This window comes from Ambystoma mexicanum, chromosome 4q, assembly GCF_040938575.1.
Source record: "Ambystoma mexicanum isolate Mex_15411 chromosome 4q, UKY_AmexF1_1, whole genome shotgun sequence".
In the NCBI taxonomy this organism is placed as follows: domain Eukaryota; kingdom Metazoa; phylum Chordata; class Amphibia; order Caudata; family Ambystomatidae; genus Ambystoma; species Ambystoma mexicanum.
This window is the reverse complement of record NC_090928.1, coordinates 965,830,407-965,853,409: the sequence shown is the minus strand read 5'-3', so window position 1 is coordinate 965,853,409 and position 23,003 is coordinate 965,830,407. Positions and strand designations below refer to the sequence as shown.

The following is a 23,003-nucleotide window of genomic DNA, read 5'->3' as shown; positions in this document are numbered from 1 at the left end:
AGCAGGGCCATCCCACAACTGCGCCTCCCCGGACAGTAGGGGGGCTTTGGGTATCCCAACCTGGAAAGTTACTGTAAGGGTTTTATACTGAAGAAATCAACACTGTACTTTGGGGAAGGGGATAACAACATACCCATTTGGAAGGTTATAAAAAAGGAAAAATTCTCGCCGTACTCCCTGCAAAACATTTATACGATGGGAAAAATGCCAAAATCAGTTGTTAGACTACCCACTGTGGGTATTACAGGAGAGACCCTGAGAAATGTTATGGCCGCCAAAGGGGAAAAGCTATGGATCCATTATGATGCGTCTTTGCTGTGTAATTTGGGATTACAGATTGATAATAAGACTTTGTGTTGGCGAAGCTGGATTTAACAGGGTATTTTGAGGGTCTGTGATGTATGAAAGGACGGTCGGATGGTCCCCTTTGAGCAACTTCAAATAGTTTTTGGATTAGGGGGAAGGGAGCGGAGGCAGTATATAGATTTAAAATCTCTTCTCACTGAAAGGCAGGGGATGTTGGAAGACCCCATGAAACAAAAGACCAGGGACCTGTAATGTTATTCGGTCATCCCCATGTAAGGTGTCAACATACCTGAAGATGATGCCGATGGACAGGTCTAGTGAAGATGCTTTGGAGAAGCTGCGTTAAGCTTGGGAGAGGGAGTTGGGTAATGAAATATCAACAATGGAGTGGGACTCCTCGATGAGAATCGGTACACAGTCGAAAATGGATCTGAGTTTGCGGTACGTGCAGCAAATAATTCTGTGGCATCTGTATTGGACCCCAGCAAGGATGTTGATATTGGGCCTGTTGGGTGATGATAAGTGCTGGGACTGTGGCTCTGATGGAGGTGCCTTGGTGTTATGGTTGTGTCCGAGAGTGACTAGCTATTGAATGATGTTCTTGATAGGCTGGACTTCGTATTGAGGGATACGCTCCCAAGAACGCCATATTCGACAATTCTGTTGGCCAACAAGGGGAATGGTGTGGTAGCTCGGGAGCATACTGAATGGATCAATAGAGCCCTTGTGGTAGCAGAACGACAGATTTTAAAGGTATGTAAATCAAGGAAGAAAACGGAAGTGGAAGGATGGCTATTAGAGTTATGAATGTTATCTAGATATGAGAAGGTTATGCTAAAAAATCAAAAGCGTATTACACTGAAACGTGGGGATTATTTGAGGAGTTCTATGGCTAGTGCAGGTGTTTTCAAAGGGAATAGATATTTGCGTCTTAATAGGAGAGGGTTAATTAGGAAATGCTATTGTTCGTTGGTGTCAGTTTGTGATGTCTTGTCTGATCGTGTTGCGTGTGATAGATAACTACAATAATATGAGGGATCTGTATAGCAAATTTAGGCAAATGTTGTAACTACTACTTATGTTATAATCAAATCGTTTGGTACTGTATGTATGATACATCTTGAAATGCTGATCTGTGTTGTTATGAAAATAATTGTCTAGTTGTGTTTTGTTATATTTTTGAAAATGAGATAAAGAGATGAATAAAAAAAAAAACAGACCATGTCACTTATTCACAATTTCCCAGTACCAAGTATAAGATTCCCCTGTGCAACAACTGGAGTAAAACAATACACACATTCTATTTAACACAGCAAACTTAATGTCTACCACTAAGTGTATTTTCCCGCAAAACTCCCCAGCTGTGGGGCATAACTTTTTTGTATCTGCGCGATGCAGGCCCTCGGCCATGCCTTCCTCCCCTTGCACTTTGCCAGCGGTTTCTCGATCAAGCGCCTTCTGTTTCCTGGCCCCGTTATCCTGCTCTGTTTTCTTGTCTTCACATGAAGCGTTCTGTGGAACATACTCTCCCCACAGATAATACTTATTGCGGCCAAATAGGCTTAGATGGGTCTCTATGGTAACTGGGAATCACGAGCTGCTGGGAGGAGTGCCTGGGCTCCACGAGAGAATGAGAGAGCGAGCGCGACTTAGCCTCCCCTCTGCTAACTGGAGGCTCACGGAGGCAACAAGTGCAGAGCAGCTCTTCTGAGGCGCGTCTCCGCCAGAGAGGCGCCCCGCGCCAGCTGCCACCTGCGCCCCTCTCAGGCGGCAGGGGCAGAGAGGCCCGGGAGTGCCTGCGTTCTCTGGTGCAAGTCCGGGGCGCCGCGGGAGGTGCACGTGCAGCCCAGGCTGCGGGACAGCGCCTGGCGGGACGCCAGTAAGTCTGTGGGACGTGCGTGCGTGCGTGCGTGCGCGCGATCTTGTGCATTTAGCTCGTCTGCAGCTGTTAGAACAAAGTTCAGTTGCTAGTTTTTGAACTGGATTCATTTTACATTTGCTTGTTGAAGGCTTTCTTTTGTCAGGGAGACGCGCATTGTTAAAACGGGTCGTTTTCCACCTTAGGTTTCATTTTGCTGGTCCATCTCTCTTTATCCGGTCCGTCAGCCATGTTAACGTGAAACATTTTGAATAGACACGTCGCTCGTTTCTCCTCTTTTTTGGAATTAACATAACGGTGTGGATCTGAATATTTAGTGCCCTCTCCAATGGCGGTGGTTTTGAAGATGTTGGTTCATTTTATTTCTATTTACTTTAAGATCCTGATGCAGACATAGCTCCGGGCAGCAACCTAGCGCTTTACAGGGAGTGTTTATTGCAGGTAAAGCAGTGGGAACGTATAACTGCTTGAACCCATATGCATGCATAATTATTGGCCGACCCCATACCCTCACCCAGAATAATTTGGCTCACACAGTGTTTGTGAAGTGTTGGCAATAAAAGGCTGTAGGTTTTTATTGTACATATATGGTTATGGAGATAACAATAATCACATATCATAATAGTAACATACTTTTGGGCACCGGGTCCTGGGGTTACCCCCTCTGGCCCGCGCCGCCACACCTGGGCAGGTTGGCGGCTGACCGCGTTCCCCCGAAAGTATCTCCTAGTGACCCCCCCTGGAGGCTAGAGTTGCTGTAATTTCTCAAAAGAAATGTTCCATGGTTAGATAAATGGGTGTCGTCTTTGAGAAAAAGGTCTGGGTCACCCAGTGTAATGGCCGGGTGCTTTATGAAGCCCAGTCCTCTTGCTGTACAGAATTTCTCTAGCCTGTAGATTTGTAGCAGTTGGCCCTTTGCCATTTCCTTCTGGCTAGGATGGCCGAGAAGTATATTTCCGTTTCCCTCCAATTGTGTGAAATGCCTGCTATGAAGGAGCAAATGTCTTCGAATAAATTTCTCCTTTCAATGGAAACCAGATCATTGCCACCTAGGTGTATGACCAGAAATTCTGGCGGGTCTCTGTATGCGACCAGCTCAGCTAGTGTTTCATGGATATCGGCCCATCGTAGGCCTCTGTATCCCCACCCCGAAGCAATGGTGTTTCTGAAGGGTGGCCTTTCTTTGGTTTCCTATGCCCATCGGCCCATCCTGAAGATAAATGAGTGGCCGACTGTCCATGCTGATTGGAGAGAGGTTCTCCCTTCGCCTGTTGTTTCTGAAGGGGGGGGGGAGAAAAATGGGGGAGGATGGCTATATTAGCTGTGGTCTGATGTATCTTTTGTAGCAATCAGACTTCCATCCCCTTATGTTTTTTAGTTGTTGAGGTGCTAGGCCTCCTTGCCATGCTGAGGTGGCGGCACCTACTCTGAAGGAGTGGGTGCCAAAGCCCTTGGGGTCCCACCCTGCTTTGCTGATTGCTTTCATCAGCAGCCCTTTGAATTGGTAGCGGCTTAGTGCCGAGGTGTCCTTGTGGATTAGAACCCCCCCCCCTACCTTGGGCCTTTGTGCGTAATAAAGGTTGGTAATACATACTGGGCATATTGTTACCTCATCAATACAGCAAATGTTAATGGTTCTTTTGGTCCCAGTTTTTTGACTGTTGGATTTCTATGTTGACGCTGTCTTGTCTGACCCTGACCTCCATAACGCCTAAACCGTTTGTGGCCTTGGTGCTGGAGGCGATGAGCTCTCCCAACCGGAAAGCCCTGAAGTAGGCCAGAAAAAATGCTGTTTTGAATAATATGATCTCATATGGGTGCCAGCATATGGCTTCTAACTGGTCTGCTATTTTTACCAGTTTGCTGAAATCAAGAGGGCGTCGGGTGTGTACCTGGGGCCCTTCCACTCTGGCCCATCCTTTCATAGCGTAGGAAATTAGGGTGTTCTGAGTGGGATCTGAGTCACCCCGTATTTTTGAAAAATATGAGATTGCTACTAGGTGTCTTTTTGCGCAGTCTCTCTTAAAGCCCCACTCATGCGCCCATTTTAAGAATGTTTCTATGTCTTTAATCGTTATTAACTCAACATGGTTTAACCCTGTGGCTCTAAATACTGTTTGCCAACACTTACTGTACTGAGCTGCTGTAGTGCTTGCCAGGGCTTTCTCTGCCATCTCTATTAAGAGACCTGTGCCAGGGTTCTTCTTTTCTATGGGCAGGGGGTTGTTAGCACCCGTTTTTGAGGTGCCTGGTTCTTGTTGGTCATCTCGGCCCGGGCTCTCTGGCGCAGGCGTTGATGCCGTTGTTTTGTTAGCACCCATTTTTGAGGTGCCTGGTTCTTGTTGGGCATCCCGGCCTGAGCGCGCTGGCGCTGGCGTTGATGCCGTTATTTTTGTATTCCCATTATTATCAAGCATTCTGCTGGTATTGGCGTCATCTGTTCGGGGGCTTGCAGCGCTAACTCCCGGAATCTTGGCCATTGAAAGCAAGATAAAGCATCTGCAATATTATTGTCTGCTCCAGCGATGTGCTTTCCTTTGATCACAATGGGCCTCATTACAAATCAGGCAGTCCGGAAATAACGGTGGCAGTAAACCCGCCGCCACCGTTGTTTCCGGACCGCCTGATCCCGACTCCTGCAGGCGGGAGGTGATGTTCCCGCCAGGTTTGACCTGTGGGGTTTAACACCGCCCGCCTGCAGGCGGACGAGAAAACACTGACAGCATTACGAGATGCTGCCGGTGTTTCCATGATCCCCATTGAGTCCCATAGGACTCAATGGGAATGGGGATTAACACCATTCCGCCTCCGTGATTCCCAGAAAACCGGGGTTGTATTGCCCCAGTAATTCCAGGAATCACGGAGGCGGAATGGTAATACGAGTCCGGCGGTAACCAGGCGGTTTTACCGCCTCGGTTACCGCCGGCCTTGTAATGAGGCCTAATGTTTTTTTGAAGTGTGACCCCTGTAATGGCTTGTAGGACTTCCAGCACTAAAGGGCATTTAGTGGATCTTCTGTTTATGGAGCCTACCACGGCCATGTTGTCACACCAGACCAAGAGTTCCGTGTTCGCTGGCTGCCTGCCCCAGATGTGTAAAGTAAGCCAGATGGGAAATATTTCTAGGAGGGTGATATTTTTTGTCCACCCTGCAGCTTGCCATGTTATGGGCCAGTGTCCTGCCACCCATTCTGAGTCTAGTACTGCTCCAAACCCCCTGCTCCCGGCTGCATCGGTTAAAAGGACCCTTTTTGTTGAGGTGTTCGATGGCGTACGCCAAAGTGATGTCCCGTTAAAATATTTAAGGAAATTCCCCCAAATTTCCAGGTCTTGTTTCACCTCTGTGACTAGTCGAATGTGCAGGTGGGGTTTGGTGTAAGATTTGATTATTAGTTCCAGACTTCTGGAGAATACTCTCCCCTGAGGGATAATTCTAGCTGCAAAGTTGAGACTTCCTGCTAACGACTGAATTTCTTTTACTGTGCCTTTGTCTTTTGTTGTTAGGCTTTTTTTTTTTTTTTAATTTTTAATTTTGAAAATAAACAATACAAACCAAACTTGCAGCATTAATTACAATAGACTCGTAAACATCAGTTAACACTCGTTACTGCACCCCAATTCCCCCCCCCGCTCAAGAGCTTATCAACATTTCCGGTTCTGTATCCACTGCGTGTGGCTGGGTATCGCTTCCTTCCGAAGCTGCAGGGTCCACTACTGTGCCAAACAGACCTGTAATTAACATCCTCCAAGCCGTCAGGTTACCTACATCTTCCTCCCCGCAATTGCTACATGCCTCCTGCCATACCACCGTTTCCGCCTTCGCCCATTTTTGCAAGTCCCGCCACCATACCTCTATCCGTGGCTTGTGGCATTGCTTCCAGCTCATGGCTATCCTTCTTTTAGCAAGCACATATGCCAGGTCCCTCAGTTTCCCAAGGTGTTTAGTGTTCCGTGGTCTGGGAAACCCTCCCAGCAGGCAGGCCCAGGCCGTATCTATGTGTAGCGGGACCCCTTTGTCTGCTAGTTTCCGTGCCACTTCCCCCCAAAAAGCTTCGATCACTGGGCAGGACCAGAACATGTGTGCCATGTCTGCGTCTTCCTCATCGCATTTCGGACATGCTTGTCTTCCTGCGTTCGCAAACTTGGATATTCTTTTCGGGGTCATATAGGCTCTATGCGTTATGTATAGCTGTATCTGCTGCAATCTAGCATTTCTGGACACTTTCTTATGGTATCCCATGGCCCGTTCCCACATCCCATCGGTCAACTGCGCCCCCACCTCCGCTTTCCAGTTCAGCCTCAATTCCATCAAGTCCTTCCCCACCCGGGTCATCACCATCTCGTATAATCTAGAGATCTCGTGCCCTCCCTCCGATATGTCAAATATCGTTCCAATTAGAGCGTCTGGTTCTTCCGCCAGCACAGTCGGCCAGGTTTTACGGATAGTCTGCACTAGCCTAAGATACGTAACATATTGGCCCCCATGCAACCCTGTCTCTTCTCCCAGGTCTTCGAATTCTTTAATAGCCCCTTCTTGCCATATGTCTCCCAATGTGGCCAGCCCAACCGATTCCCAATAGGTCCTGATTATCATCCTAAGCTGGCTGTCTCCCTTAGTTAAGGCAACTAGCGGCACCTGTGGGGAAAACGGGCACAGGCTCGCCATCAATTGGCATGCTCTGTGCCACATCTTCCACCCAAGCAACAGCATACTCGGGCGTTCATTCATTTCAAGTCTAGGAACCCAGATGATCTCTTTTAGGAAAAACAGGGCGCAGTCCTGCCCGAACAGCCTAGATTCAGGGGTTTCTTCATCAGAAAGCCATTTGGTTACATATTGCAATTGGCTGGCTACATAATAGGCCTCAAAGTTCGGCAGCTTGATGCCTCCTCTATCATGGAAGTTCTGTAGCTTCCATAGCGCCACTCTATTGCGGGTGCCGTGCCACAGAAAGTCCCTACACATGCTATTTAGTTTGGCAAAAAACTTCTTGGGTATCAGGTATGGTATATTACTGAAGAAATGCAACAGCCTAGGCAGGACCACCATCTTGAGCATCGCCCCCCGCCCCATCATCGCCAGCGGCAGCTTCTCCCAAAACTTCATATTCGTGCGGATTTTATTCACAGCCACCTCGGAATTGTGCGAGTGTTCCCCATTGTTGTTAGGCTTTGTATTTTCTCCAGGAGTTTTCTCCAGGAGTTCTGCTATTTTTGTTTTCGGGATCTTGCATAAACCCTGTGCCGAGTCAATTTCACTGCCCAAGAAAATTATGTTGGTGGCCGGTTTGGTCATTTTTTCCCTTGCTAGAGGTATGAGGTATGCCCCACTGTGCGGCCATTCCTTCTAGTTTTGCCAGAGCCTTGTTGCATTCTTCAGAATTTGCTGGTCCCATTACCAAGTCATCGAGGTAGTGTACTATTTTGGTACCTGGTCTCTGTTTTTGGAAAGCCCATTGAAAAAAGGAGCTGAATTGCTCGAATAGGACGCAGGATACAGTGCACCCCATGGGGAGGCATCTGTCTACATGGAATGTGTTGTTAAAAGTAAAACCTAGCCATTGTTGGGAATCTGGGTGGACTGGCAGTATTCTGAAAGCAGATTCGATGTCTAGTTTGGCCATAAGGGCATTCTTGCCACATTCCTGTATGAGTCTTAGCGCCTCCTGGAAGTGTGTGTATGATACCGCGGATTCGGTGTGTGGAATGCCGTCGTTTAGTGATTGGCCTTTGGGATGGGATAAGTGATGAATTAACCTCATTTTCCCTGGTTCTTTTTTGGGGACCAGTCCTAATGGTGATATTATGTAATCTTTGAGGGGCATGTGGTCCCAGGGTCCTGCAATCCAGCCTAATAGTAATTCCTTCTTGATTTCTCTCTCCACCACTTGAGGGTTGTCTCTTGCTGACTTCAGGTTCATTGGGATGGTCTGTAACACTTGGTGAAACCTTGCCTGATTGCTTAGCTGGTTTCCTTGTCCGGGTAATTCATGAGTGCTTCTCTAAAATTGTTTGGGTTGATGGGGGTTCTGCCTGGTGCTAAGCCTGGGGTGGGGGGGAGGGGTGGTTGGTGCTAGTCTTTTGAATTTTTGGCTGGCATTCTGGTGCAGTTGCTTGCTGCGTGGTCACCGTTGCAGTTTGTGCAAGTGTGTTTGTACCAGCATTCCTTACCCCAAGTGCAAGGGTTTTAATTCCTGCATGGAATGTTGGCTTTTGGGGAGTGGTTTTTGTTCTGCCTGTGGGTATTAGACTTAGCCGCCCATGGCTGGTTCTTCCGAAAGGGCTGTTCCCCCTTTTTGTGTTTCTCGTTATCATTACTTCTGGGGCCCTGTGCATTTTTGTTATTTTTTTAGATGGTTTGTGAGGCCTCTTCCTCTGATGGGGGTTCGGCGTTTAGCGTGTATAAGTCATTTTGGACCTTGTCCCATTCCATGGCTGGCCTCTCTGACATGCTTCTCCTAAATCTGATATAGTATGCTAGCCAGGTCTTCCCTTTCTGAGCGATTTTTACTTCTCTTATTTTATCCATGCATGCCCATAGCTTTCTGCCATCATTGGGGAATTTTTCCTCGTACCTCGTATATAGTTGCCAAGATGGCAAAGGCCTGTAACCAGTTATCCCAGTTCTGTTCTACCTGGGTGTTTCTGGCTATGGCTTTTCTCCTCTATCCTTTTGGGATCCCTAAAAGCATCTTTCCCTTTGCATTGTACTTCTATAAGTGAAAAGATTTCTATGAACTCTTTGGCCCATATGGCCTCCTTGATTGTGGTGTCAATATTCCATGCTAGGCATCTTTTATATCTATTCAGTATTTCAGTCTGGAAGGATTTCAATTTTAACTCTAATTGGGCATTGCAGATCGTTGCTATGTCTGTTGGGTTGCTGTTGCTTTGCCCTGTCTGTCCCAGTGGTTCTGTATTGGGGGTTGCCCATGCTTTTAAAGCACCTGCTGGGTTCATGGGCATAATTTTAGCGGGGGACAGGGGTGTTTGGCCCCCGCAACTTTCATGGCTCACCATTTTGTCCCCATTCATTTGGATGGGGCAACTTATCTGCAGATGTCATGTCCCCCCCCAACTTTTTCAGCAAAGTTACTCCACTGGTTGGGTCTGTTGTGGCTGCTGTATGCGCAACTGTGCTGACAGCTGTTGGCGTTGCTGGCACCTGTGGCAGTGGTGTGGCTGGAGCTGCTGTTGTTGGGCTTGTTGCTGGTGGGGGGGTCACCATTATGGTAGGTTCTAGAGGTATGCTGAGGTTTGTGGGTCCCTTCTCCCCTGTGTGGGGTAATTGTTTACCCCTCATTTCACGCAATAATTGTTGCATTTCCGACATGTTCTCACACAATTTTGCCAGTTTTTTGTTACCTTTTTTAGGGCCATCTGTCACTTTCTGTCTCTTTGGTGGTGTTTGATGTCATCTTGATTGGGTGGTATGGGTGTCCCTTCCCTTGGTAGGCCGTACATATTCTCCCTGACCCATGCCCAACTATAGTGTTCCGCTGCCTCGATGGCTGCCATAAGGTGGGGTGATTTGGGTTTCTGTGCCAGTGTTGTGGGTTCCTGTGATTTTCGTTTGGGACCCATGTTTCCTTTCAGCCTGTTTGATTAAAAGAAAGATATTTGAAAAAGGATGTGTTTGGCCCTGCAGGGATCTGAACCCGTGTCAGCAGTCTCTGCACAGATGTCAAAATGAGCTCTCTACTCGTAGTGCAATAGCACCGTCTATCATGCACATATAATGCTTGCTGGATTCTTGTGGGCTTGCAAAAAGTGCTGTTTCCCGTGACGGGTAACTGTAGAGTGTTGCCCCAAAAAATATTTTGGTTTATGTTCAGACAAACTGCAGCAGTGGTCTTTGGTGAGCTGAAATTATTTCTTGTGCCCAGGTTCGAGTTATGCATATAAACTATGCCTTTGTTGTTCACTGCAATTAATTGCGTGTGCCCTGTTGGCCTGGGCCTTAAAAAATGCCCCAAATGCTGTATGAACCAAAAGTTGCCTGCCTACTGCCTCAATTACAATGTTTGTTGTACTTTTGCGATAAGGTTTCCCGGAACGGGGTTTCCCCGCAGCCTCAGTGTTTAAACTTGCAATATTTCTATTGAAATTGACGCGCAGCATGCATTCTGGGTCCGCCGGCAAGCGGCTGCCCGCGGATGTTTATCTTTGTTGCACACGGTTAGAAGAAACAGTGTTCTATTTCATGCTCGCAGCCCGGCGTGGCGGTTTACCTGAAATTGACGCTTGACTGAAGCCACCGCCTGCGCCGGGCTGCTCTGCAGGTTCCTCCTTCCTTCGTTCGTGCTGGTAAGTGGAGTCCTGCTTCCCTTCGGTACGTCCGGGAGACTTTCGTTGTTTGTTGAGTGTTCGCCACGCGCTGCCGTGCGGAGATTCATGAACAGTGCAGTGTTCAAAGGGAAACAAAGATGCTGCGAATGCAACGAACTTCAGAGTTTGCTATAGAAGCAAAATTTGGAAGGCACTGAGTAAACAGTGCACCTCCTGTTTGTTTGGGTCCCCGTTCAGGGCCACAAACTGATTGTGTTTTCTCAGAGCATGCTGCTCTCATTTATAAGACCCAGGGAAGCCCTGGGTCTTTGATATGTATAGTAGTGGGGGCTGCTGTGTTCTAGCCCCCGGCCGGGTAACTGACTGTTTGGCCCCCTGGCGGGGGGCAGGTCTTTAAACCTGGGCCCTGCCTGACTGTTGGTTTCCTTGGTGCCTGGAGGAAAGGGTGAGGTGATTGTTCACACCTCACCCTTCCTCAGCTTTGTGTTGCATAGACTGCATGTCTCTCTAGCTGGGGGGAGGAGAGGAGCAGACGGGGGTGGGGGGGGGTGAAGCTGGGCTGCCCCTCTCCTGGTCTGCTGATGGTAACAGCAGTTACCCTGCCTCGCTTTGGGCGGCCCTGCAGCATTGCCCAGAACAGTAGGCAGTGCTTGCAACAAACGCAAACAAACATACAGGAACTATGGTGCCCTGCTCTTTAAGTGGGATAGAAAGATGTAGGGTCGCGAGGCTTCATGAAAGGGGCAAAGCCTAACACCCAAGGGTGGGGAACCATGCCAACCTGGACCAAAATCTAATGTCTTACTGTGAATCATTTCTAAACTGAATCGTCCTTTCCAGAAGCTGAAGCAGAAATACAGGCATTTAAGAGTTTGTACAGCATGGTTTTGGGGGGCAACTACTAAGTGAGGAGACCTGGGCACCCTGGATTGTGGAATTAACATGCAATTTGCCCAGGATCACACAATGTTTGGGATTTAGGGAAGCCAGCATTGGAATCAAGGTTTCTTGCTGGTTCATAATTCTAAACTTCCCCTTTCAAATTCAGCAGTAACCCCCCCATCCATATAAATGTATTGCACACTGATTTTACACATAATGTTTCTTGTCTTCTATGAGGGTAGGATGCAAATAGCTCCGCATTTCTCATCATCTCCTGTTATTCTGATGAATAATGTAGAATTATAGATGGATAAATATCCACTACGGGAATCGGTTCGGCCGAGCATGCATGCCAACTTTTGATTTTCACCCTGGGGCAGAAATGACCACTCGAGCGAAGTAAGTGAGTGATACCCACCGGGTATTGGACAAAAGCCACCAGGCCATGTTCTCAAAAACTAATGCAAATGAGAAAAGTGCAAGGGATGTGTGTTTTTCATTTGCTTAAGTTTTAGAATCTGCAGGTCACCTTATTCTCAAAAGTGACCCGCCGTTTCTTGGGAGCAGATTGACAATGCAAAGGATGTGCTGTCCGGCCCCGTTGCTTACATTGACAGGCTCCCAGGACACGCATGGGTGATGGGAGCACTATTCAGGGCGCAACACTGTAAAAAGTAAACCAAATGACCTTGTCATGATTTGCGCGTCCCACTGTGGGTGTTCCCAACAGGGGCAGGGGTATGTGTCTCATTTTTGGGCATTTCATCCTGATTGTGAATTCTGGATGGCTGCAGAAAGGCCCCCTGATTTGCCCAAATGCGCAAAGGGGTGAAAAAGTACATCTGAAGGATTGCATAGGATATGCACACACTCAGATGCTCTTTGTTAATTGGGCTGCTCCTATTTCTTTGGGCAGAAGGGATGAGATGCGCTGGTACATTTCATCACTTGCACCTAAAAAAGTTTTGAGAATCTGGTCCATGTGGTTTTCAAGAAGGTGTAAACATATAACCTCTCAGCAACAGTCGCCTAATCTGTTGAGCTATCTCTGTAAAATTCTGAGTTAGGATCCTTTGCTTCCACTACTACTCTGAAGCCCCACTAAACAGCTGTGGCTTCACCTGCCCCTCCCCCACCAATGAAGGCTTAGGCGGTCCATTGATGAGGCAGCCTCCCACTTTGAAGTGCGTAGCGTTTGCTGATTCTGCAAGATGCATGCTAACACTTCACTAAGCCTGGGCCCAGCAGAAGAGGGGCCAGTAGCCCTGCAGCGCCCTGTCATCTAAAAAAAAGCATGACACACAATCAGATGTTTGTGGCTGATTTGCGTTTTTGGTCGCCCCATGTAAATACTGGCAGAATCTCCACAGGGGCAAAAAGACACTCCTGCCTCCGTGGTTCCCAGAGAACGAGGGCAGCTACCCTCTCTGCCCCCATGAACTCGACGCCTGTGCTTCCGATGGGGTTCTGAGTGACACCTTAGAGACATCAAGAGTTAAGCACGAGTTATCGGTGTCGTCATCGGAAGCCTGACTCAGAATATATGCGGTAGTTGAAAGCTGCCTAACCTGCATTTTTCTTGTCCTCTATGCCTCCACCCCGGCATCTTTTTTCCACGCCCAGTGCTGTCTGTCCCTTTGGAGAAGTATTTCATGGGGTGGAGTGGGGAGGAAACTATATATAGCATGAAAATAGAGTTACCCCGCCATTGAAAAAAGTGTACCTGGTATCCTGCCACCCACCCTCACCTTTGGGGAGGCAGAGAAAAGGCCCTGTACGATGATGTCACTGCAGTCAATTATGAAGTCCATAATCCTCAGCTGTGACCTCACAGTAGAATATTATGGCATATGGGTTTCCTTTTTCCTGGGCTATAGAAAAGGAGCCTTGCACTGGGCCTGTGCTCTGGGAGGAGCCTGTCTGCCCAGGGACCTTCCCCAGCCGGCCTTCTAGAGGCACCGTCATATGGGTACTCCTCCCAGTTGTGTTACCTGCTGTCTTCTCACACTAACTCCCAGCCAGAACACTACACTCGAAGTGGTCCAAATGACTGTCGTTAAGCATCCTCTGGCTGGAAACACTTAGGCACATCTGGAGAGAACAAAAGAAAGCGCGGGGGCGGCGGTGGTAATGGGTTGCCCTGTTATACAAAATAACTACTGAGTCCGGGAATACAGAGGCCCAGTAACGCTAGCAATGCTGGTAGCCTACGGCTCACTGCTCCCGCTAACTGCCATCTAGACTGTCTTTTCTGAAAGATACGCAGGATCACAGCTTTCAGGTTGCCCCCTTATAGGTTTGGGATGTTCTGCACATTTGAGATGGTTTAGCACATGTGATCTTGGGCGCAGGGACAGTACAATAGACCACGTGATGTGTTAGGTGCTGGCACTGAGAAGGGGTGCGCAATCTCCCCGCTAATCACCAAAACATTCTACAGTCGCTGCTTTGTCTACTGCTTAATCATGGGGCAGTCGGAGTCCTCCGCTGATTATCCAGTGCTCAAAAGAAGTGGTAAAACGCAGCCCTCTGGCTACACAGCCCATCCCATGACAAACTGCCCCCACCCCAAGAAGTCTTTGCGAATCAGCATCAGTGCTTGCAAGCAAGGCTTGAAGGTAAGCCTCCAACCAACTCTCTGGACCTTCCTCCATATCGTGGTCCCCTTTCGTTTTGGCTGGTGAAGCAATGGAGCAGGGTGAAGGATTCCAGCTCCCTCGCTCCAGGGTACACGGTCTGATGAAATATGGGAACCAGCCATAGCGTGGGCACCCCAGTGCCTCGTCCTCCCCCCTCCTCCATGACCTGGGCCCATGGCCCCTCTCCCCCCACCCCCACGCAAACCGGCATATGTCATACATTACATGTTGAAAAAGAAACAACACAGACACCTTGTAAAGTTGGAAGAGTGAAATGCCTCAGCAGCTTTATTTTGCATAAAGTCTTGGAGTTATCTTACAGACGATCCGTAATTCACCACCACAAGTATTCTATTCTGTGTGCGGCTACCTACGTATTCCTTGCCCTCCCCACCCTCTCCCTTACCGTCCTCGGCCGGTGGACGCCTCAGGTTGAGCCCGGCCCTTGCTATTCACCCCTCTCTACCCCTGGCCGTTTGTAGATTTCCCATGACCGACATTTTTTGCCCCAGGCCCCCCCTTTTGCTCTAGGTCTTTGTTGGGAATCCCCTGCCCCCCCTCCCCTGACACTTGCACCGTGTCCTGGTTTTGGGTCTAGGTAAAAACCGGCAGCCACGCGGTGCCTCGCTAGTGTTCAGGTTCCTATACCGGCACCACCACAAGTGCCCCAACACTACACATCCCACATCCGTACATTTAAGGCCGACACCGCCCTCCGGTGCCGGCCCACAACTTTCTGCCTGCCTATATGGTCATCGCTTTGCGATGCCCGTCTAGTTTGAGTCCTTTCTACTCTACTCTGTCCCCCCCTCCGTCCCCCAAGCGCCGCTTGTACCGGAAGCCATATCCTATCTATGCCGCCCCCCAGGTCTCCCTTCCGTCTTGCCGAGCCCCTAAATCCTCCCAGTTCCCTCTCCCCCCCAGGCCTCCCTGTGGAGTCTGGCCCGGTGCCCCCCTGCCAGCGTGTACCCTCTCCCTTCTCCTTCCTTCCTTCCCTCGCTTGCTCCTCCACTCACCAGGTACCCCATTTTCCGGGTCCCGCCAGACCTCCCCTCCCTGCCGTTTCTGCCCCTCCCTATCCTAGCTCCATTTCCCCCCAGGGGCAGACTTCCCAGCCCTATTCTTCGATACCCCGTCTCCTGTCCCCCAGCTTTTGGTCCTTGCCCCCCCCTTATTCCTTGGGGCTGGCTTCCTCCCCCCTGTTCCCTCTATTCACTTGCCGCCCTATCTTGGATCCCCCACCTCCCTCCCCTCATGCCCCCCTCCTTCCGTGAAGACTTCCCCTTGCTGTTATTTTGTCACTGTTACCTGAGCCCTTGTATTCTCCTCTTGCTCCCCCCCCGACCGACTTCCCTTGATGGTTTTGTTTGTGTGTTTGTTATTCGTTTAGCCCCCCCGCTCCCCACGCAATTTTGGGCTTGGAATTGGCTCCCAAGTCCCCTGCATCCCTCCCCTTTTTCCCAGGGCCTCCCCCGAGCCTAGTACTCCTGGGGCGCCGTAAATCTAATCTTGTTGGCTGATCATTCCCCTATGGGTCTGCCAGTGCTTCGCTAAAGGGATTGACCTGTGACACCTCCAAGACTGTCTGCTGGCTGCCGGCGGCGGAGAGTTCCCCCCAGCCTGCACAGGGCACTCCACTCTTAGTATTCGTTTTGCTCTAAATCCTTCCAGGCATGCCAAAACCTCCCTTGGTGCTCCAACTGATCTGTGTATTCCGGGGGCCCAAGTTACTGTACCAAAACGCCGTCCGTGCTCTGGCAGCTGCCCTGACCACAAAGGAGTGACCCCCGACCCATACCCTGGTGACTTTAGCTGGCATCGTGCCATATTTCCTAGATCAGCACTTTGTGCCTGCAGCAGCGGTACCTTATGATACTTAACTTGTAGTTTTATTAGCTATTGAACCGCACTTCCGCGTGCGGTAGCGTTGCTTTGTGATAAGTAATTAATTTGTTGGTGTATTCGAACAGCGCGTGCCATACGGACACACCTTATCTGTGCCCTGACCCTTGCAACCCCAATTTGTGGTGCCCAGTTCTGTACCCTTTAATATTATACCTCACTTCGCCCCCTGCTGCAGCAGACCGAGCACCCCACTCCCCAGCACTCTCTGCTTGGGGTGAGGGGGCTCGAGACAAATGTGGGGTGCTCCGTGTGGTCTAGCTTCCGGCAATGATGTTTACCCCCTTTAAGTCCCCTTACCCCCTTCACTCGAGCACCAATCAGGATGATAAATGAGTACCCTTTGAAGGCCCACATTATCCGTCTCGAAGAGCTTACATCTGTTCTAGCATAGATTCGGGAGACCTTTTAAAATGGAATCCAGGAAGGTATGCGACCTGGAGTATTAATGCAGGGCTGTATGTAACAGCTACATGTAGCCCAGACTAGACACGGAACTCACGTTTGCTGTCTCACAGAATGCAGACATGTTTAAGCATGGATAGAGGAGACTGATTGGTAGGAAGGAGAAAGCTACCCATACCCTAGCGTGGATAGTGGATGTAGGTTAGAAGCTACCACACAGGTATCTGTATCCAGACAGTCTAAGATTGTAACTGGGACATGGTTTTCCAATAGTGTTGTCATTAGAGATCAAAAGATTAAAGTGCTTGTGGTGTGGAATATATCAATGCTCATTAATATAGTGGAAGCAACACAATAACTAGTGAAACCATGAGTCAGGCTGTTTTGAATGTCATACCATGAGAGGGAGATCTTTCAGAAGGGCTGCTACTTTTTGAAAGGGTTAGGGACAGGCAATTTCGAGATGCCAGGCAATACAAGATTAAATTCGATGCTCAGCCTTACCACACTGGTTAAGGGGTGCATCTCGGATGTGTGCCCACTGTGTAATTTCTGCACTTGCTCACATTCATTCCCCGTTCTTACCATGAACTAACTTAATCCAATTTTACAAACTGACTTGGAAAGTACACCACCTTACCCAACATGACCATTTTTTAAAACAAAATGTTATAGCAGGGTGTAAAGGAATGAATCTTGCTACATTCTCTCCATCAGCACGCACGTATATAAGTACCAGCATACCAATCAGTGTGATTTAACCGAATCAATCCGGGTTGGTCTTAAGTGTTTTGAAACTTTACGTAATTACAAAGCACTGGTTTGTGAAATTGTCATTTACAAGCGTGTATAAAACCCACTGAGACACTCAATTTGCCGAAATATTTCACATTTGCCTATTGGCCATGAAGAACATAGTTGCCACAGGAAGGAAAGAATGCTCCCGGAGTTGGGCTGCAGGCAACGCACAACTATATATACCGCAGTGAACGCCGAAAGCATTAAATGATTAATTGATCGGGGCAGAATGTACTTGCTAAAACTGAAACGCTGCTCTTTGTTCGGAGCGCGGTTAACCATAATACGATGTGTTGTTGTATAGGGCCTTAAAACCTAGGCGCTTTACAGAGCATGTGTTGCCTGCACTTCTCCTATCCCCTCTTCTACTCCTGGTGATGCATTCCTCCCGCCCCTGCCCCCGCCTCGCTATGTTATTCACTGAAGATAAGGGGGCGGGGGGACAAGCCGAAATGCCCGTATTTATACGTGTACGCGTGAGCAGGTCTCACCGCACCTCCAGCGTCATAGCGCTAGCACCCGCATGACAGTCTTGTACCCTTATGTACGGGCACATGGCCCCGAGTTAGCAGGACCCTGTTTGCTATACCGTTTCCCGTATGACCCAGCCGCACTGGCTTCTGCAACCTCCCGGTATGCTACGGATGATGCCACTTTTCTGATGCATCCCTAAAAGATCCTTGCGCGCACACCATCCCCCCCTGCGCCTCGCCCCTTGTTTGCGGCCGCCATTAGCCACGAGGCTAAGAATGGACTGGGTCAGCGCTCCCCACCCCACTAATTGGGGTGCCCTGCAATGGCTACCTCCCTGAGGCCGCTGGGCACCACTCACTCCACGGACACAAAGGAAAACCAGGCCGTCTACAAACCAGTGATCCCATCCCAACACGCCCGCCAGCGCTGTGTGTTGCCAGTGTGGCCCTTCCCCCAACAACAGACCCACGTGTTCGATCCACGCACCAACAGGCCAAACAACTGGTTGACAAATAGCGGCCCATCCCGCTGTTCCCGAAATGGCGAACCACCACACTGCGGAGCCCAAACAAAGGCCACTGCGAAACCTGCACGAGACACCCTGGCGAAGTTCCCCAAGTGCCCCCGAAACTCTGGCCTCGATGCCCCACACGCTTCACCAGACGACATCAACCTGGACGGCCACCACCCCTGCAAGCTCGGCTACATCATTGTTGCCGTGGTGGCTCTGGCCTTGTGCGCCGCCTGCTCCTCCCCACAATCGCGGCCCGTGCATGAGTCACTTCGCCTTAAGGGACTCCACATGCAAGATGCCTGCCCAACTAAGCGCACCGCGCAGCAGCTGCACCAGTTTGAAAAACCCAGCCCTCTCCACAGACAACACCCCAATTGCGCTGTGCAGGATTGAACTGTAACTAATGGGCCCAACAAACGTTTGTGGTAGAGGCAGGATGGTCCACCCAGCCCTCGCGCCAAGACACTGGTCCCCTTAAAAACGGGGCAACAACACTATCAGAATGGATTATACAATTCAACAAGATAAAACAACGGATAAAACAAACCTGTGGCTGCAGGATTGATGCCCCCCCTTTATGGCAAAACGAGACAAACCCCCCCCAAAAATGGCGGAACCGCTGCCGCGTGCGAACTGCCTGGGAAACAAAGAAACACGCCAAGCGCGCTTAAACCCCGACAAGCCTATCATTTTCAAAGCAAGCAAGTCATACCATCAAGTGTCCAACCCGCCTTTGTTATAAATCAACCCAGTGAGCACGAACTGCCATGCCCCGAATGCTTTGCGGCCTGTGGCCCTTCGACCCTTACCCGCGTCCCAATGTTACCCGCCTGTGTCCGGCCCCTCAATGCCTCCCTGACCAAAATACCCCCCTCCCTTCCTATGCACGCCCTGCTTGTTTGCCTTGAAGTGGGGTTGACATCCCCACCGCATAATCTTGTTCCCATGTGCGTGCCGTTCTATCTACCGTTAGGCGCGTTTGCCTGCCTTCTCCCCGCAACTCCGATCTAAATCTCCCCACACCATTCACTGTATGTCCCATCGCCGCCACGCCGTCCTGGAGTCCCTGCACAACCCCGCTCCCCCAAACACCTTTGGTCCCGCCTGCCCATGCTCCCATTGCCAACATCACGCAGCAGCCCAACTGCTGAGTACTACTGCCGTTCCTCCCCGTGGCATGGACCTGTGACGCATCTTCCTTCTTAGCGCTTTCCCCCGCGGCTGTTCCCTGTGGACCTTGTGCCATTCCGCCCTTAACATTCGACCCAGCGCCAACATCTAACCGCCCGGCGACCCATAAAAGCCTGCCGCACTACCCCGCTCCCCCCGAACGTGACTCACGCAAACCCAACCCGTACCTTTTACTGCCACTCTCCAACGACCTGAACACTTCCAATTGGAACGGATACTCCTTCTGGAACAGGAGGCTTCAGTGATTCGAACTCTGGAAACTTCTCTGCCTCTCTGGAACGATCGCACCTGGATCTCGAAGCAATTCCGATCCTATCTCCTGTAAATCCGGAATCCACGAACAAACGAAATCCGGAATCCACGAACAGGCGAGGCAGGAAACCGAAGGAGAATGTGCTGGTACTTGTACCCTGTCCCTTTATGGGGCTGGTCCCTCCCTCGGCTTCCTGCCCCGCCCCCCACGTTTCGCGGGCTCTCGTCCGCCTCCGAGGGCGGGTTCTCGTGTTCCCTCCCCATCCCTGCCCCCCTTGACCCGTATGAGGAGTGGGGGGAGGAGGTCGGCTGGGCAGCCCCCACTAAGGGGCGGCGCCCGCCATGCCACCTTCGCTGGCGCGTTCGCCCGCCAGACGGGTCCTTTCATGGTCTTTGCTGAGCCTGGAACCCGGGAAGACCCAGCACCTACGTCTAAGGCACTCGTAGTAGTGTGCTGAGACCAAGAGGCAGTCAAAGCTCTTTGGACATGTCTTGTGTATGGTTTTTTTACTGAGCTGACAGCATCTCAGATGCAATTCCAATGTATGCGGTCGCTATATCGAAAATATGAATTTTCCTTCAATTACTAGTGAAGTGCGCAAACAGAAGTGCTTATGGAGGGCTGTATCAAAGATGACGAAGGATTTTGTCAACCAATCTGGCATCGTTTGAATTTGCCCCACTAGGAAATTTGCTGGAGAGCGGATCATTTTATAGAAGGGTTGGGTCATAACATATAATAACCCACTCTATAATGGTGGCCAGCGCCAGAATAATGTAGTTTGTTACAATATATGCAATATTTTTCAAAATGTGGTTCCCATGAAACCCTAACGGGAGTACAAAATTCCAAACTGACCCGAACGTGCCCATTATATACGTTTCTGTTGGTTTTGGAAGCAGTGTGGGCGATACAGAGAAATTAGCTTCTGTACCTGAAACACTGAAAATCTTTGCACAGAGGGCCAAAACTAGACATGCCTCCCGGTGCACCTCCGCGGTACTACTGCCACCACCACCATCCTCCCCGCAGACACACACCTCTCTCCTACCACCACACCCCCGCACCAAAGTCTGGGGCTCTTGTCGTGTTCAGTGCTTAAAGTGGGCCGGGGCCTGCCGGGGCTGGGCCCCGACAGTCTCCAAAAAGTGGGACTGAGCCGGGGCCCTGCCGGGGCCCCTGTCCTACCGCAACTTTGGTGGGATGCATTATCCCGTTGCGGCCGCAGCCGCGACGGGAGATGCGCCTGCAATGAAGTCAGGCAAGCTGACAGAAGTGGCAGCCAGCCACAGTGACGCTGTGACTGGCTGCGACTTCCGTCAGTCATAGTAACTGCATCTGGTGACCCCTCGCGCGAGAGGTCACCAGAGGCAATTACTGTCCCTTTGTTTCCCCAGGTCGCCGAGGTGTCTTTAACCCTCGGAGAACCTGTGGATTCCCCGACATATTTCGAGGTTTATAAAAGATGGCTTGAAAAGTACACATTTCAAGCCATCTTTTAATAAAGCTTTGCCGATGGACAATTTTGTCCGTAGTCAAAGCTTTATAAAAGATGGCTTGAATTGTGTACTTTCAAAGTCATCTTTTATAAACCTGAAATGTTTAAAAAAGATGGCCTGAAAACTAGGCAAACCGTAGGGTATGCACACAAATATATATAAATGTTATATATTTGTGTGCGTACCTTACTATGGTGTGTGTACTTTGCAAGCCATCTTTTATAAACGTAGAAATATGTTAAATATGTTACATATTTCTACGTTTATAAAAGATGGCTTGCAAAGTACACAAACCATAGTAAGGTACGCACACAAATATATAACATTTATATATATTTGTGTGCATACCCTACGGTTTGTCTACTTTTTAGGCCACGCCCCTCCCACAAGCCACGCCCCCAAATGAGGGCCCCCCCCTCGATTTCTTACCCCACTTAAAGCCCTGGGCGTGTTACATGTCATGCTCCAGTAGAACTGTCACAGTTATTCTTTGGTGGCAGTAACTTGCAGCCGAGTTTCTCCAGCACACAATATTTGATATTTTCTAGAATGTTCTTAAAACAGTGCAGAGCGCTTCCGTTCAGAATATCTTTTACTGTGGGAATGAACTATCGAGCATGTGTTTCTGTGCTACTAATTACCAGCTGCACCATCTGATAGAGTAGTCCATAGAACTTCCAAAGCGAATGCATTGTTCCACCTCTGCATAATACCTCCATATAGTCTAGTGCCGTGTATCAAAACCCACTTTTTGTGTAAGTTTGAAACTAGACTAACACGGCAATTAACCTTTCTCTGCAATCATTTTCAATGCTGATTCGCAAGGTTTTTGATAAAACCTCCCCACAAAGTCATTGTTTCTCTTAACATAAAAGCAGTTTTTATATGTGACAGTACTTTCATTTTGATGTCAGTTCTTATAGTTGAAGGAAATTCAATCGGCCCACTTGCTTATGATTTCTAGTCTATCGCTTAGAGCTGCTGCCTTTTCAGACTGGAGATGCACAGGTGAAAAACCAAGGACAATTCTTTGGGCACCTGGCTTACAGTCCTTCATCGGATTGCAAGTGAAAATCAATCTTTCAGACCTATGTAAAAGCTTTTTGGGACTGAGAACCTTTCTCACGTGATGAATTAACTGGTTACATCAACCAACAAGCTGAAAACAAAAGACGCCCGTAGACACCCGGAACCACGTTTAAAATACAACGGAAGTCCTTTGTAACTAGACACATGGATTTCCATCGGGGATGCCTATGCAGTCCATCAAAGAGGGGCAATTCCTGCTAAAATTCTTTGGAAATGCTTAGTTGGGCACTGTGTAGTGACTGCTCCTCTGTAAAGGTTGTTGAGGTGGTTGGTGCCCGCCACCCGCTGTGTTCTGAGGCCTGAGGGGTAAAGATGAAGCGGCAGAGCGCTTACTCAGGCAGCCTAACAGGGGCTGAGTTGAGCAGCGGTCAGTCTGGCCGGACTAAGTGCTCTGCTGGGCAGCAACCAGTCTTTTGCTTGTAGGCAAAGAGCAGGTCCATGGCCCAAGTATGAGGGGGGCAGAAAGTTTGCTCAGTCACACATGAGAACCTGCAAGCTGGTGTCCCTGCAGGCACAGGCTGGCTCCGTGCTGCCTGGCTCATGTAAAGACCTGTTGGTACACAAACTTCACAGGAGCAGTGACATGCAGAACAGCGCATTCCCAGCGCTATAGGCTAGGCGCCTGAAGACCTCCTACGGCTCAGAAAGGGAGCTGGTTGATACCATAAATGCCCATATGCCCCATTTCATTCAGGAGGTACTAGCCCAGTCCTGGTAGTAACCCGGCATTTTGTGACTTGTAGTCCTGGGTTTTTGCATACAAATCCCAGAAAGCAAGATTAAGACTAGGACTGAGCTGTTATCTACCAAATGGAATTGGACATTTTGGCATGCATGTGGTAGGTATGTCCCTACTTCCCAGCGGGCACTGAGGCAGGTGAGCT

General features: G+C 49.5%; 1 protein-coding gene across 1 annotated transcript in view; it reads left to right on the top strand.

Moving 5' to 3' along the window:
- The first annotated feature begins 1,924 nt into the window (after window positions 1–1,924).
- Window positions 1,925–23,003, top strand: part of RD3 (RD3 regulator of GUCY2D) — a 246,759-nt gene continuing 225,680 nt past the window's right edge. The window contains exon 1 of the mRNA XM_069608518.1: window positions 1,925–2,185. The gene's annotated coding sequence lies outside the window, so the exon portion shown is untranslated. The remainder of the gene's footprint in view (window positions 2,186–23,003) is intronic.